Raw genomic sequence first — 16,141 nt, 5'->3', positions numbered from 1 at the left:
ACGAATTATTTTTTTCAAAAAATTAAATGTTTGTTTAAAATATTTAATTTATTGTAATTTCAACTCATTTTAAAAATGGGATTTAATTTTTTTTTTTAATGTTTTACAGTGTTTTTGGGGTGATCTCCATTCATATATTTGACAGATCTATCTGTCAAGTGTATGAAGGGAGATTCCCTTCTCCTATTGGCTCCCCATGTCCCACGTAATCCCAGGGATGCTTGCGAACTGCATGCGCCTCTGGGATACGTGGACCCTGCATATTTTGAGTTGGAGAGGCCCAGGAGCTGAAGTGTTCGCACCTTGGGAGCCCTCAGGTAAGTCCATAGATTTTTCCAGATCGGAGGCCTCCACGCGCAGGAAGCCTCCGATCGGAAAATACGGGCCAATATGTTGGGTGTTAACATGGTGGAACACTTATTATTCTAAGACACTGTATCATCCAAGTTACCATGAATATCACTTTGGGAGTAATTAGTAAAAGAGACTAAGTGAATAAGTGTGCAATTTTTCCCAACACTGAAATGTTCCTCTTGGTTTTCACCTGGAGGTTTTTATTTATTAAAACTGAAAAATTCAGGAGTCATGAAACAAAAACTGAAAATAAAGGAGTCTGATTCTGATGCAGGGGCTTGCTGTAGTACAGCAGGTGCTGATGTGCTCTCTGTTTAGGGCTGCAGAATTGACTCAATCATAACCATGTCAAAAACTCATAAAATGAGTTAATGGTGAAATAAATGTCATCCAGTGGCAGAGTCATTTCAAATGTGAAGGGGGCGATTTTATCTGGGAGCGGGTTTTGGGCAGGTGGGGGGTATGGCAAGCATCTGTGATACTCTACCAGAGTTGAATAGCTTGCTACCACCCCCTTCTACACTCATACATGTAGAATAACCATGTGGACAAACTAAAAGAAGAATCTATGATATTGAATATTTGTCAAAACCTGGTTATAGTTCAATTGAGTGGCTTTGAGGATTTCCAGTTTCTGCTCCCTATTGGTGAAATTTCTTTATGTGGCTGGTTGGTGTCAGCAACGGGAATGGGAAAGGGTTATTCATAGCAGAGAAACAAAAGATGGCTACCACCAGCCTGGCTGCCATTTCTGCCAATAGCAATCAACAACAACAACTTGCATTTATATAGCACCTGTAATGTAGTAAAACGTTCCAAGGCACTTCACAGGAGTGTTATCAAACAAAATTGATGCTGAGCCACAGAAGGAGATATCAGGGCAGATGATCAAAAGCTTGGTCAAAAAGGTAGGTTTTAAGGAGTGCCTTAAAGGAGGAGCGAGAGGTAGAGAGCAACGTTCCTGCTAAGGAGGTTACAGAGATAGGGAGGGGCGAGGCCATGGAGGGATTTGAAACCCAGGATGAGAATTTTAAAATCAAGGTGTTACCGGACTGGGAACCAATGTAGGTCAGTGAGCACAGGGGTGATGGGTGAACGGGACTTGGTGCGAGTTAGGTTACGAGCAGCAGAGCTTTAGATGAGCTCAAGTTTACGGAGGATGCAAGGTGGGTTGCCGGCCAGGAGAGCATTGGAATAGTCGAGTCTAGAGGTAACAAAGGCATGGATGAGGGTTTCAGCAGCAGATGAGCTGAGGCAGGGCGGAGACGGGCGACGTGATGGAGGTGGTGAAGTTATGGGTCGAAAGCTCAGGTCAGTGTCAACTAGGACACCAAGGTTGTGAACAGTCTGGTTCAGCCTCAGACAGTGGCCAGGGAGAGGGATGGAGTTTGTGGTGGGGACCAAAGACCGATATTTAATTGGAGAATTTTTCTGCTCATCCAACGCTGAATGTCGGACAAGCGGTCTGACAAATCAAAGGCAATGGAGGGGTTGAGAGCGGTGCTGGTAGAGCTGGGTGTCGTCAGCGTACATGTGGAACCTGACGTGTTTTTGGATGATGTTGCCAATCCTTGGTGGACACCAGAGGTCATGGAGTGGGAAGAGAAGCCATTGCAGGTTGATTCTCTGGCTACGACTGGATAGATAGGAATGGAACCAGGCAAGGGCAGTCCCACCCAACTGGACAACAGACGAGAGGTGTTGGAGGAGGTTTGGTGTGGTCAACCGTGTCAAAGGCTGCAGACAGGTCGAGAAGGACGAGGAGGGATCGTTTACCACAGTCACATAGTGTATAAGGGAGATTCATTGGCTGCTCTAGTTATTTAAGTAAATTGCCCTCTGGAAACATTAACTGCTGTACATGTTATGCTGTGTTGGCATATGTACGGTATTTAAAAAAACATTTTATAGGACGGAAATGTTGCACAAACATAGAGAATCCAGGAACTCAATTTCAATTCTTGACTTCTTGCTTGAGCCAGTTGGGCCTGTGTGGCCATGTGTTTTTGGCTGCTCCGCAGTTCAAACATTGGGGGAGTGAAACTGCTGTTTCTTCTTAGAATGGCAACGTTTTAAAATTTGCCATAAAGATGGATTTTGTTTAAACTTCACACTATCATGAATGGCACAGCACGGGAGCCAAATCTTGTACTGACTTCGACTTTGCTACTTTAAACAAAATATATTTATAGTACACTGCTTTTTAATAACTGGAAGGCATGTAAATAATTGACAGCAATGTTCTAACAGAGCTGTTAACACCTAGTGAGCAAGATATCGCTTTGTTAAACATTCAAGGACTAGTTTACACCTGCCTCATGAAAACAAAAATTTACTTCTTACTGTTTCATGGAGTGTGTGCAACGAATCATTTTTTACTTAATACAATGGTTGCTGTTGTGTTTAATTTCCAGAAACACAAACTATCCCATAGGAGAAATTATTGTTTCTCTACAACCCATGGTTACACCAGTTAAATTAAAGTCAAATGTCACCATTGATTGTCTGAGCTTGGGTTCTTTTACACTTACCCGATTCTGTTTTTTTCTAACTAGTTGGTTGGATCATTCCATATTTGTCTTTAACTCTCAGGGGCAATTTTAAGCCGTAGGACGGGCGGGAAAAGGACGGGGGGGGGAGGGGCGTTAACATTTTAAAAATAGGCATCTCAACCCCAACCTGCACTTCCAGGACCAACAGAAACCCGTACTATCGGGGCCTTAGTGTCAGCTGTGGCTCTCTCACCTCTGAATTAGAAGGCCGTGGGTTCAAGCCCCACGCCAGCTTGAGCACATAATCTAGGCTGATACTTCAGAGCAGTACTGAGGAAGTGCTGTACTGTCAGAGGTGCCGTCTTTCAGATGAGATGTTAAACTGAGGCCCCTGCCTGATGTAAAAGATCTCACGGCACTAGTTCAAAGAAGAGCACGAGTTCTCCCACTGTTCTGGCCAACATTGATTCGTCAACCAACAACTACATTACAACAGTGGCTACCCTTCAAATGTACTTAATTGGGTGTAAAGCATTTTGGGGAATCCTGAGGTGAATGGCGTGATATAACTGCAAGTCTTCCTTTTTCTTTTTTTGTTGTTGTATTTCTGTTCTCACATTTTAGCTTTTCGATATGAATTACTTTAACATATCGTGTAGTTATTTTTGTGTTCTATGCCTAATTGTACTCACTTTCCTTTTCAGCTCCTGATGTGTTTTATTTTATCATCTACTTTTTTTAGCCTAGAAACTGCTTACACTTTCACACCAGCAGTTACTGGGTGGTGTTGGCCAGCATGTGTGTGCAATGATGTGCTCACATCCCACCCAGTTTCCATCCGGCCCAAGATTTCCGTGGAGCCTGTCAGGGTGCTGTGCATTACTAAACAAGCCATACATTAACCCCGTTGGGCTTGGTTTTTTTCCTGTATAATTGCTTGTTAAGGGGTTGTGCAGCAAAATGTAGTCTTTGTGCCACATATGCAATGTGCTGCTACTGCCCATATTGAAACCACCAAAACCGGTGCTGCAACAGAGTTAGGTTCTCGCCAGAGATGTCAGGAAGCGCTTACATGGACTTTCTCCTGAAAAACAGTACACTGGATTGACGATTGCTTTCAGTGATTTTATGGCACTTGACTTAATGGAAACGACTAGTAGGGACTGTCAGAAATGTCAGGTGGCACCAAAGGCGTGTGGTCCGGACTCACCACTATGCCACCCATCGCACCTACAGACCTAGTTGCAGCTACCTGGCAGTGACTAAAAAGCACTGCCTCTGGAAGTGGAGGCTTTGGGAGGTAACCGCACACCTGCAGTCAACCTCAAACACAGGCACAGCACTGCCAGTGACTGTCAGACTGATGGCCACTGCCTTTGAATTTTTACATCTCTGGTTCCTTCTAGGTTAGCTCAGGGTACATCAGCAGCATCAGCAAATTTGATGCATCAAACAGGGTTAGGATTATTCCTTTACTTTCCCGCAGACCAGCAACTGCAGCCTGATGAGGCTGCCCAATTCCGCCACACTGCTAACTGTCCCAAAATACCGGAGGTGAGTAATAGAATCCATGTGGCCATCCGGACCACGCTAAATAATACAGAGCTCTGTGTGAACAGAAAGGGGTTCAATGATTTGCAGCTGCTCTCTAACTATCAGCCAAATATCATACAGATCAATGCCTTTCTATTCACGCAGCACTTTAAAAGCAGATTCCAAGGTTAAGGCAAGAAGTGGCCCATGCTTTTGGGAGCACCTGTGCTGGTTGAATGGAAGCCAGGCCTAATTTAAATAATGTCTCTATGTAGGGCGAGTTCAGACACCGGTGGGGGTGGGGAATACAGCCCTTCTTAAAGGGTGCTGCACCCTTAAATGGAAGCAGCATTTTTGTGAACAACATGGCTGAGGGAGCTCCCAGAATTGCCCCCTTCAGGAGGAAAGTCTCGAAGTTTTATTTTTGAAGCAGAGGTAAATCTTCTGCATACAGCCAATGTACAGAAAGTTCTGCAGGAAATGGCCAGTCGTCCTCAATGCATCACTCATGGGAGCTAATGAGAAAAAAGGTTTTCCAAACTGAGCAAGAGTGCCAAGGTAGGAAAGACTAATGGGGGTGCCCAGTAAAAGCAATTACAGTAGAAGGCTGTAATAAAGCACTCTGCTCACAGTATGCCACCACATCTGTAATGGAGCCTGCACAGCACTGGCCTTCACTCTCACTTCTTCAAACTCCTAAATATCTGAAGCTGCACCTCCAACTTAGTAGCTGCCAAAGGGACAGGTTTCCTCTCAATTCAATTCAAATCAATTCAATTCAAATCGCTTTATTGGCATGACAAGTTACATCTTATGTTGCCAAAGCATCGGAAAACATTCATGTTTGTTCACAAAAATACAGATCTATCCATACAGTGTATAAACAGATATATCCCTGAGTGTATAAATATACTTTCATATAATTTATATATACTCTTTATATTTAGTGGTTGTCCCTCTGTTTATGGCAAGCTGTAACATAGTGTGCCGCTAGTGTTACGCAATTTCTCTCTTCCCCTAGTAGGTATGGGAGTTTTTGGTCGTCATTCAAATTTCTGAATTCCGGGCATATTTTTGTGAATTTTGGGTAGAAATTCTCCCTTATGCCCTGATATTTTCTACAAGCTGTGAGGAAGTGCATCTCTGTCTCCACCACTCCCTGACTGCAGTGAGAGCATATCCTGTCCTCTCTTGGTAGCCGGGTCTGTCTGTGTCTACCTTTTTCGATCGCCAGGTTATGTTCACTAAGTCTGTACATTGTCAAAGTTTTTCTCAGTTTGCTATCCTTTACCATGGTCAGGTAATCAGCCATGTTGTATTGTCTGTTTTGGGCCAAGTAGCAATTGAGTCTCACTCACACAACTCTGGCATATCTTCTGACCAACTCATTAATGACTCCTAAAACTACTTGCATGTTCTCTACTCATCCTTTCACAGCAGGTGGAATGTAGGCTGTTCAGTGGGGTGCCCTTTGTAATGCTCAAAGGGTTTCTTTATTCTCTTCTCAATGGAGAAGACTGTGCACAACCATCAGCAACAAACCCACGCTGATGGTGAAACAGCCGACCTGTGAGGCCTCAGCTGCTATGAGGAGCAGGCCCTCCAAATAATTAGAGTGGCGCTCTTTGAGGGAGTGGGCGAGGGAGAGCTTGGTGGCACTGTACCAACCCAACAAGGCAAGGGTCCGCTTCAGCTTCCCGCTAGCACTTAACACTCGATCAGTGACTAACAGGCCGTCACATCTGCCCGTTTGCTGCAAGGCACTGCAGTGGCCTTGCTACTGTGGGCACAGCCATTGGTTGTATATCTTCAACTAACACGTGCTCCCTTTCTCTTTGTGTAGGGGTCTCACAAAATGAGAAAGCTGGCAGTATAGAGGAGGAGGAGCAGAAGGAAGCAGCCCCATCAGCACTGGTCAGGCACTCCAGATCTTGCAAGCATCAGCTCAGATATTGACTTTGGGGTATTAGGTAGGGGGAGACAGGAGGGAGAACCAGGTGGTGCATCAAACATCAATGAGAAGGATAAGAGAAGATAACAGTAGAAGAGCAGCAACAGGAGGAAAGGAGGGTTAAGGTCACACAGACAACTTCTGTGGGACCCATGAATTCAGAACTTACAGGGGCTGCATGAAGAGCTGCACTCATTAATCAGCAGAAACTTCACACAGTTATTTGGGAATCTTCAGAGCCCTCTGCATGCAATGTTGGAGAACATGCAGCAGTGATGCGGACATCTGTGTGGGCTTGCGAGAGGGTTTATTTAGTGCACTATTGAATGAGTGGCAGCTTCAATGCAACCTGTGAGAGAGCCGCCAAGGATAGAGGGCCCAAGCACCAATGCAATTTTGCCAACACTGTGTCTGCTGCTATTGAAAACTTTGGCTCCAATTTACACAAGGTTCTAACTCCTGGTCAACAGAGGCTCGGGGATCAGCTTAAGAGCACCTTGATGGCCTGCTTCATACTGTTGGCCAAGTGTTTGACCACAGTTAGATCCCTGGACATCCGTAAAGAGTAGCCAGCAGCTGGAGTATGGCTGGAAGAGAGATGGATGAGGACTTCACGTCTCAGAGCGAGGATCCATCCCCCCACTCCCAGCCGGTCCCCTCAGCGGTCTAGAAAAGAAGCAGAAGGAACAGCAGCAACCAACCATTGAAAAAATTGAGGTGTTGGACATCTCATGACCTATGAGAAAAAGGTAATTCAACACAGGCCACTCACAGGGTCCCCAATGAAGAGCAGCAATATGACACCATACATTCTCCTTCCACTCTGGTAGAGGAGATTAGGAAGTAGACCATATATATTCTAGATTATCAAGGGGAAGCAACTATTGATGCAGGGACAGGTAGAGTAGAGAAAATTAAACATTCTAAGGAAGGTGCAGAGATGATTTACTACCCAGAGGAACATCTGGCTGTTGGTGCAAACAAGTAGGAAATGATGGTGAAAGGGGATTTGACCCAGCATGTTGGCAAGGGATAAAAACCCACAGGGCTGTTTATAATTAAAAGTCCAGTCAATCAGTCCTTGCTGGGCATCATGGCATATTTCCTTCCTCCTCTGAGGTTAGGGTGAAGCCTCACCTTCCAGCCAAGCTAGCTGCAGGAGTTGCTCTTCTAATGGTGAAGTTGTGCAGAACAGAGAGGACTCATGATCATTGATACTCTTTGGGCTTGTGGAGTAGCACCTCACTTGATTTGTCCGTACATCAGAAGCACTGCTGGATGGCATGTTGTACAAACATTTGGGTGCAAGCATGAGCCTCATTGAACGTTCCTTTGACCATGTGTAGGGGTCTGGACTGGTGTCAATAGCCAGAGCAGTGAGGGGGTATTCCTGGTTTTTAAGCAGACTTCAGTCGATTTTACCTGCTCCTTCAAGTAGTTGTGGCGCCATCGACTGTCATTAGATGAAAAAAGAAAAAAGAAAGACTTGCATTTATATAGCGCCTTTCACAACCACCGGACATCTCAAAGCGCTTTACAGCCAATGAAGCTCTATTGAAGTGTAGTCACTGTTGTAATGAAAGTGTGTATGGCAGCTGCTGGGGCATCCTGCAGTCACCTGCATTATTCAGTTGAGGTGGTCTGTTGACTGAACAAAATATCTTTTGACTCATATATGCCATGGGGACCTTTTTTGGTGGGGTGATGGCCTAAGTGTGCCATAAATGAGGGCCTTCACTTCTGGGAACTTTGGTAGAAAGTGCTGAGGCTTCTCCCAGTTGTTCCCTCTTTCCATTGGGAAAATTACATGTTTCTCCTGACAAACAATGCTGCAGTGGCCCATTTGATGCATCAGGATAAGAACGCGTGGCAAATCTGGAAAATATCACCAGGAGTCGCTTGAAATGAGCCAGTAGCACAAAAGTTCAATGTGATAGGACTGTCCCTGTGCTGGATGACATCTGTGGGTCACGGTACAGTATACAGCACTATTCAGTGACTGCCACCCTGCTGAAGTGCAGATGGCAGGGGCAAGTCTCTTCCAACGTGCCCAAGTAGTTGTGCCTGGGTTGTATGATGTAATTTCTGGACGGACTGTTGGTAGGTGCCAGGTGGTTGACTCCCCTCCATCTTTAGTCATTTCTCTTTCTCCTCCAAATCCAACACAGCCATTGGCAGCCCGATGGTCAGCACTGCTTACAGCTGCAGGAGTGAAGTGGTGCAGGAATGTTGCTGTCAAAGAAGTGTTGAATTGAAGGAAAACAGGAAACAGTAAGAAAAAAAATGACTTGCTCTAAGGCACAAACTTCTAGTCAGAAACAGCTGTCAGAATGCAAATCTCACTAATATGGCAACACAGCTTTAAACGGTAGAGTTCTTTGATATACAGCTTGCAGGTCTCCCAGTGCCCATTTTATGCAGAGGCTCGGTCAGTCAAGGAGCTGTGCAACAAAGCAGCATGGGGAATCCAGTGGGGACCAATTTGAATCAATTTACATAATTTTTCAAGGGCCAATGAGACCAGAACATTCACAAAGTGCTCCCCTAGAATCTGGAGTACAGTGCTGAAGCCTACCCACCTTATTTTCAAGGCTACTCACTTCCTGAATGCATCACTACTGAGTCCGTCCTTCAGTGTCTCCTTAATGCACTAATTATATCACTGTTCCACTGGTCATCCTGTGCAGGTGTTGCAGCACACAATTTACTCCTCCAAGCAATATTGGGTTCAAGGGCCAGTATTCACTCTCCCAAAAACTTTTTTTTAACCCACTATTAGGGCTAGATTTTCTCAATGGGGAGTTTTTGGAGGCGGGACTCCCACTTGTTGGGTTTTAGTCTCACCTCCATCGACTTGTGGCCAACCCACGCTATTTTCCCTTGATTGACCTTGTTAAGCCCGTCCAGTGGGTTTAGCAGGCCAATTAAGGGAAAGCCGGTTACTGGTGACATCAGCGAGTGATGTTTCATCTGTCAAGAGCTTTCTGTCATGGCACTGTGAAGCTGTCAAACACTGACAATCTGTCTTTTAAGTTGAGCCCTTCCACTCAGGCTGACTTGATCTCTCCTGAGCAGAAAGCAGAAGGCTGCAGCTTTTTACAGTTCAGCGGCCATTCTGCTTTCTGTGCCGGTGAGATAAGGGACTCCCGAGACCTGAAGGAATGAAGCCTGCAGGAAGAAGTAAAGGTAAGTAAAACTTATTAAAACACTTTAGACTCACCTCACACACTTACCTCTCCACACTTGCACCCATCACTCACCTGCATACTGGATATCTCGACCCCTCCGACACCCGCAGACCAACAGCCCGCCTCGCTGACCCTGGCATGGTTCGGAGCCGTCGGGAAGCCCACTCTTCAGGGCTGAAAATAGGGATTCTCAAAAAAACTGCCTGTTAACAGGTTTAATTGGCACTAATCCCCTTCCCGCTTCAGGGTACCCGCCTCCTGGGAAGATGGCACGGAGGCGGGTTGGGGGCGAGATGGGTACCCGCTTCCAGATTCTGCCATTTTCCCGGCAGTCCCGCCTCCCCAGGGCTGGCAAAACCTCCCCCTTAGTATTGGATTAGCGCATAATTTCTAGTCTATATCTAGACTCATCTTTTCTTTTTTTTCTCTTTACTTCCAGGATATCAGCTTTCTAACTTGTTTTTGCCTCTGTTTGTATGGCAAGAATGATATTTATTTACATTTACCTGACTTGATTTAGTCACTACATAATTTTTCCTTCATTTTTTTCATTCATTCAAAATTATCATAAATTTTCACTTTGCACTGATGCTAATCTGGCAGTATAAATCCAAGGGTCAGGGCCCAGTTTAACTCCACAGCAATCCTCCCTGAAGGGGGTAGTCTTTCATTGCTTCAGTTTGACACCATAAATCGATTGCAGTCTCCAACCTGTTTTGCAAAGTCTGTTGGACCCCGCCCCCCTCAGACACTTTGAAAGCCTGCCTGACCTTAATTAAAATGTTTAAAGAACTGAGCCAGCTCAAAACTCTTAAATTTCCAGATTTTGGGAAGGCAGGTTTTCTTGGGTGTGTATTCAACTCTCTCCTAAACAGGACAGTTAAAGTTCCAGCCAGAGAGGAGCCAGCAATGTAAATAGGATCCTGCCTGGCCAGAACATGAACTGCCCCAATATTCTCATACACGCTCGCAGCATGCGATGCTTGGGAGCACAAGATCAGAAGCTGCAGTGCAAATTCACCCTAACAGCATTGTTTATTGTCTGGCACCAGACCACCATAAGCAAAATTCAAACTGTGCTTCTATGTTAAACTTTCAAATTTAAGTTAGGTCCTGTAGAAGCATCTTTCTAGATTTAAAAAAAGAACAAATTAATATGCTTTTGTGGAAATGTAGTTCGAGAAACAATTGTGTGAAAGACTGTGGAAAGTGACCCCAGCAGTGATAGGGGACTGCTTGAGAACTACAAGAAATCTTGACAATATTTTGCCCTCAAGATGGTGATTTTTAAAATTCTTATTGCGGAGATGAGGTTCATAATTTTGAAAGGGAAATACTTCTGTTCTGAGGATTTATATTATGCAATCCTTTTTTGTTCTAATTTTGTTAGGTAATATTCTTGCATCTTCTATAATTTTAAAAAACTTTTTGAGTGCATGACAATTTTATTTATGAAGTCATTCATATTTCTGTTATAACAACAGAAAATGCTGGAAAAACTCAGCAGGCCAGGCAACATCCGTGGAGAGAAAATAGAGTCAACGTTTCGAGTCAAACTCTTTGTCAAGACTGCTTTCTGTTATGTTTGGCTGAATGCATTTTAGTTTCTAGCTTTAATTTTAAGAATGTATTCAAATATTTGTATTTTTGTGTATTTTGACTCCATTCATCCATTTCACTTTTAGTTCTTTGATTAAAGTTTGACACTCTTATTCTTTTGTAATTCAAGGACACAGACTGTAGAAGAGTGATTCAGTGTGAATGCTGACAAAGACATGAAATCCTTTCAGGGAAGCCCATCTCCTTATTGATGAATTCCTGATAGATTAATATGTTAATGTCCAGATTATTATACAGTACTGCCTGTGCATTCATTGCTCCCTCTATTAGCTATTCGCCGGGAAACAGTGAAGAGTATGCAGAACTGTATTTGCTACTAGTTGGCTGCTGGTACCATTCTGGTTTTGTGAATGGCTTGTCAGAATGGTGCCAGGAAACTGTAACATCAAACAGCAGGTAATCTAGCTTGTAACAGAAGGCACATTGCTACTCAGTTCACTGTGTACTGAAGTCACAGCAGTCTGAATGCTGTCTTATTTTAACAGCTGAGGCAGACGACTTGGTGATGGAAGACCGGAGGCCATAGACTGGTCAGATAAGTCTTTTTTTGAAAGTGACTGTGGAAGGGTTTTGGCAAACTACAAGATTGCACATCAGACATAGAGGACCTATTGATCACAGAGGTGCTAAAAGTGCCATTGAAGACCATCATTTAATTTGCTAAACTGTTTTCATACCTACTCATGAAAATATAAAGGCGTCGCTTTTTACTGTTTTCTTGTTAACCGACTGATACAGTGTAACGGATATAATACAGTGAGCCAGGTGACAAAGTGGTCATTTGATCCCTGTCCAATATGAATCAAAAGAGTAGGTAGAAAAGAAAGATCAAGATGGAAGAACACATCAACAGCTTGTAAAAGATTTCTGTTTGAACAAATTCAGTTTTTAAAATTAGACTGGGTTGCAGCACAATGTGCAGAGGTACAAATATTTTAGATTCGTAATAGCATGTTCCAAGCAAATATTTCTTGGCAAAGTAATTACGCTTTGACCACAGGTCAGACTAGCAGCAGGATTAAATAAATCTGCAAAACTTGACATTTTGTATAAGTATGATGAAGAAAACAAGAAAGATACAGGAGAGATAAAACAAAAACCCTAAACTTGGAATGCCTCCGTTGTCCTGTTTAAAACTGAATAAACATTCTACTATTTTTAAATGTGTGGAGTTTGATGAGCATTTTTTCATGATTGTTTATTAACACAGGGTCAGAAGTATTGTGGGAATCTTTCGAGGGAGGGAGAATTCACGTTGTTGCTAAGCTGGGTGAGAATTTTTGCTTTGTTTCATTGGGTGCATTTCCACTGCAACAATAACATTGGAGCAAAGTGGTTTCACTTCGCTCCAATGCTAAGATTTTCTAGTGTAAATCTGGAGTTAGGGCCTGAACTGACGCTGGAGTGAAGGGGAGTAAGACTCTCTCCTACACTGTGTATTGATTTCTTTGTGGGTTCAATGATGAGACATTTATGAAAGAGAATGAGTTTTAATCTAAAGTCTGTTCAACTCTTTATGCAGCATTCAGGAGATACCATTATGCTAGTGATGCATCTAGAACGAAACCGAAACTAAACTAGACTGCCTTGCTTGTCTCGGTCACATGACCTCTGCTGGTCAGGCACAAGCAATCAATACATGCAATCATGCTGGTAGGCATCATAATCGAACAGGCAAATAACATCACTATTTGCTGATATCATTACATCTCCTTTTCTTAAAACAAAAGTATTTTACTTTTAACTAACAACATGTTTTCTTTGTATTAATCTGCATTTTAACTGTAACACTTAATGAACTTACATTATCATTATCATGATCAAGGTTTTTTAACCTTGCTTTGTGTGTTCACATGAAATATGTCAATACACTAGAACTTGAAGAAAGAATAAGATAACATTACTTCCTTCTATAACAATAATCCTTAAATTTGCTCAATGAGTCTCTCAGGAGGCTTCACGTGTCTTGAGGATTTTCTGATTGATTGTCCTTGAATCTGAGTTGTTGCCTCAGATGATGTGTTCTCAGCTGTGTGATCAGGTTGTTCAACAGTATCAGTCTCTTGACCTGCTGTGGCTGGTCCCATGAGAAGATCTCGACGATTTCTTCTCAGAACAGCACCCTCATCTGTCTGAATGGTGTATGATCTTGGTTGAACTTCACTCAGGACAGTTCCCTTCTGAGTCCATGTGTTTGTTTTGTCTTTGAACCTTACTTGGTCACCAGTGTGGAGTTCAGGTAGGTTTTGTGTTCCTCTGTCATAGTAGTACTTTTGCTTTTCTTTCTGTTGCTCTTTGAACTTCCTCACTTTCTCCCCCTCTTTTGTTTTCAGGAGGTTCTCCGGGATGGGTAGGTTTGACCTTAGCCGATGTCCCATCAGGAGTTGGGCTGGTGACATACCACACTCGAGCGGCGTTGTGCAGTATACAAGCATGCTCTGGTAGAAGTCAGTTCCACTGTCTTTTGCCTTGTACATCAGTCTTTTCACTGTCTGGACCGATTTTTCCACTAGTCCATTGGACTGTGGAAAGTGAGGACTTGACGTTGTGTGGACAAAGTCCCACTCTTTGGCAAAGTGTCAGAAACTTGCATTGTAAAACTGAGGTCCGTTGTCTGTGAAGACCTCGCTTGCCACGCCATGTCTGGAGAATATGGCTTTCATACATGTTATCACAGCATCTGCAGTGGTGGTGTGCAGTCTACAAACCTCTGGATACAGGGAGTAATAGTCTGTGACTACAAGATAGTCCTTCCCTTGACATACGAATAGGTCAGCGCCTACCTTCTGGTAAGGTCTGTCTGGTGCTGGGTGTGGCTTTAGTGGTTCTACCGGATTGCTTGCTCGATATTTCAGGCATATTGTGCAGTTTGACACCTCATTTGTCACATCTTGGTTGATTCGTGGCCAGTACATCACCTCTCGTGCTCTTTTCTTACACTTTTCGATTCCCAGATGTCCTCCATGGATCTTTTTTAGCATCTCTCTTCTCAGACTCTTTGGGATAACTATTTTACTTCCTTTGTAGATGATGTCTTCGACCACTGATAGTTCCGCCCTGCAGTTCCAGTACTCTGCTATATCAGGTGAGCAGTCTTGCTTCATGTTGGGCCATCCATCCAAGATGCTTTTTCTCAGTCGTCTCATTGTTTCATCTTTGTTTGTCTCAGTCTTTATGAGCTCCATTTTTGCATCTGCTATGGGCAGTGCACTTGTGATCATGTCCACGTAGGCGTTCACTTTTTCATCCATTGTGGTGTTTGCGGGCTCACTTGGGTCAACAGCTCTGGACAACGTGTCTGCTGTATACATCAGCTTACCCGGTGTGTACGCAACATTCAGTGTATAGCGTTGCAGCCTGATCATCATTCTTTGTATTCTAAGCGGACAGCTATTTAGTGGCTTTTGGAACAATGCAATCAAGGGCTTATGGTCAGTCTCTACACTGATTGCTTGTCCTGCCACAAACTGGTGAAATCTTTCAGAGGCGTATGTGATGCTGAGCAGCTCCTTTTCTATTTGAGCATATCGCATCTCCGCATCTGTCATTGAGCGCGATGCATATGCAATAGGTTGCCAGTAGTCATATTGTTGCAGAAGAACGGCACCGAGCCCACTCTGTGATGCATCTGATGATATCTTGATGGGTCTCGCTGGGTCATAAAACCTCAGAACTGGTTCCTCTGTGAGCAGTTTCTTTAGATCGCTCCATGACTTCTCATGCTCATGATTCCATTCCCATTCTATGTTCTTTTCAGTTAGTCTTCTCAGTGGCGCCATCTTTTCTGAGAGGTCGGATATGAATTTCCCCATGTAGTTGATCATTCCATTAAACCTCTGCACATCCTTTTTGCATTGTGGCTTTGGCATACTCTCAATGGCGGACACCTTTCTGGGATCTGGTCTGATGCCCTCACTGCTAAGGATATCTCCCACGAATGTCAGTTCTGTCACCCCGAGCTGGCATTTCTCTCTATTCAGCTTCAGGTTTGTTTTCCTTGTTGCTTCCAGCACTTTTTTCAGTCTCTCGTCATGCTCAGTTCTCGTGGTTCCCCATACTATGATGTCATCCATTGATGTATCAACTCCCTCCAGGTGCTCATAGATCATATGGATAGTCTTGTGATACACTTCAGGAGCTGAGGCAATGCCAAATGGTAACCTTAGGAATCTGTATCTGCCAAATGGACTGTTGAACGTGCACAGTCTTGAACTTGCTTCGTCCAGCTTCATCTGCCAAAATCCTGATGATGCATCTAACTTGCTGAAATATTTTGCATTTGCAAACTGTGCCATGATTTCCTCACGTGTAGGAAGCTTGAAGTGCTCTCTCTTTATTGCTCTGTTTAGATCTCTTGGATCCAGGCAAATTCTGAGCTTTCCATTTTTTTTGTCCACTACGACGAGGGAACTCACCCACTCAGTTGGCTCATCTATCTTCTGAATCACGTTCAGGCTTTCCATCCTGTCCAACTCTGCCTTCAGTTGCTTTTGAAGAGCAAATGGGACTTTTCTGCATGGATGTATGACCGGTGTCATACTTTTATCTACTCTGATCGTGTGTTCTCCTGGAATGCAGCCTAGACCCTTAAATAGGTCGTTGTACTCTTTCATGAGTTCATCATAGACTGTCTCTCCTTCGCTTTCCACAACGAGGACTCTCTTTACCAGGTTCAGTCTCTCACAGGCTTTTAAACCTAGTATGGCTTGCACATCCTTTGGCACCACGATTATTGCTAGCGTGTGCTCTCTGTCCTTGTGTGTTACTTTGACAATGCATCTTCCTTTCACTGGTATATCAGTACCTGAGTATCCTGTCACTTTCACTTTGATTCCATGTATCTTTGGCCTGGGTCTAATTTTCTTAAAATCAGTCTCTGATATCACATTAACTTGTGCTCCAGTATCCAATTTAAATGGAATGTGTATGTCATTCACTTTTAGTGTCAACATCCAGTCTCTTTCTTCTTTTTTGTTTTCAGACACAACATCTACATAGAACTC

The 16,141-nt window shown here is 43.7% G+C and overlaps 1 protein-coding gene across 1 annotated transcript in view; it reads left to right on the top strand.

Annotated features, from left to right (window-relative positions):
* The window catches only part of trabd2b (TraB domain containing 2B), a 539,596-nt gene that overhangs the window by 27,660 nt on the left and 495,795 nt on the right, over positions 1 to 16,141 (top strand). The gene's annotated exons all lie outside the window — the stretch shown is intronic.

The sequence above is a fragment of the Somniosus microcephalus genome, chromosome 3 (genome assembly GCF_052327205.1).
Source record: "Somniosus microcephalus isolate GS21.2 chromosome 3, FLI_Smic_1.0, whole genome shotgun sequence".
NCBI classification, from domain to species: domain Eukaryota; kingdom Metazoa; phylum Chordata; class Chondrichthyes; order Squaliformes; family Somniosidae; genus Somniosus; species Somniosus microcephalus.
This window is presented reverse-complemented; position numbering and strand designations above follow the sequence as displayed.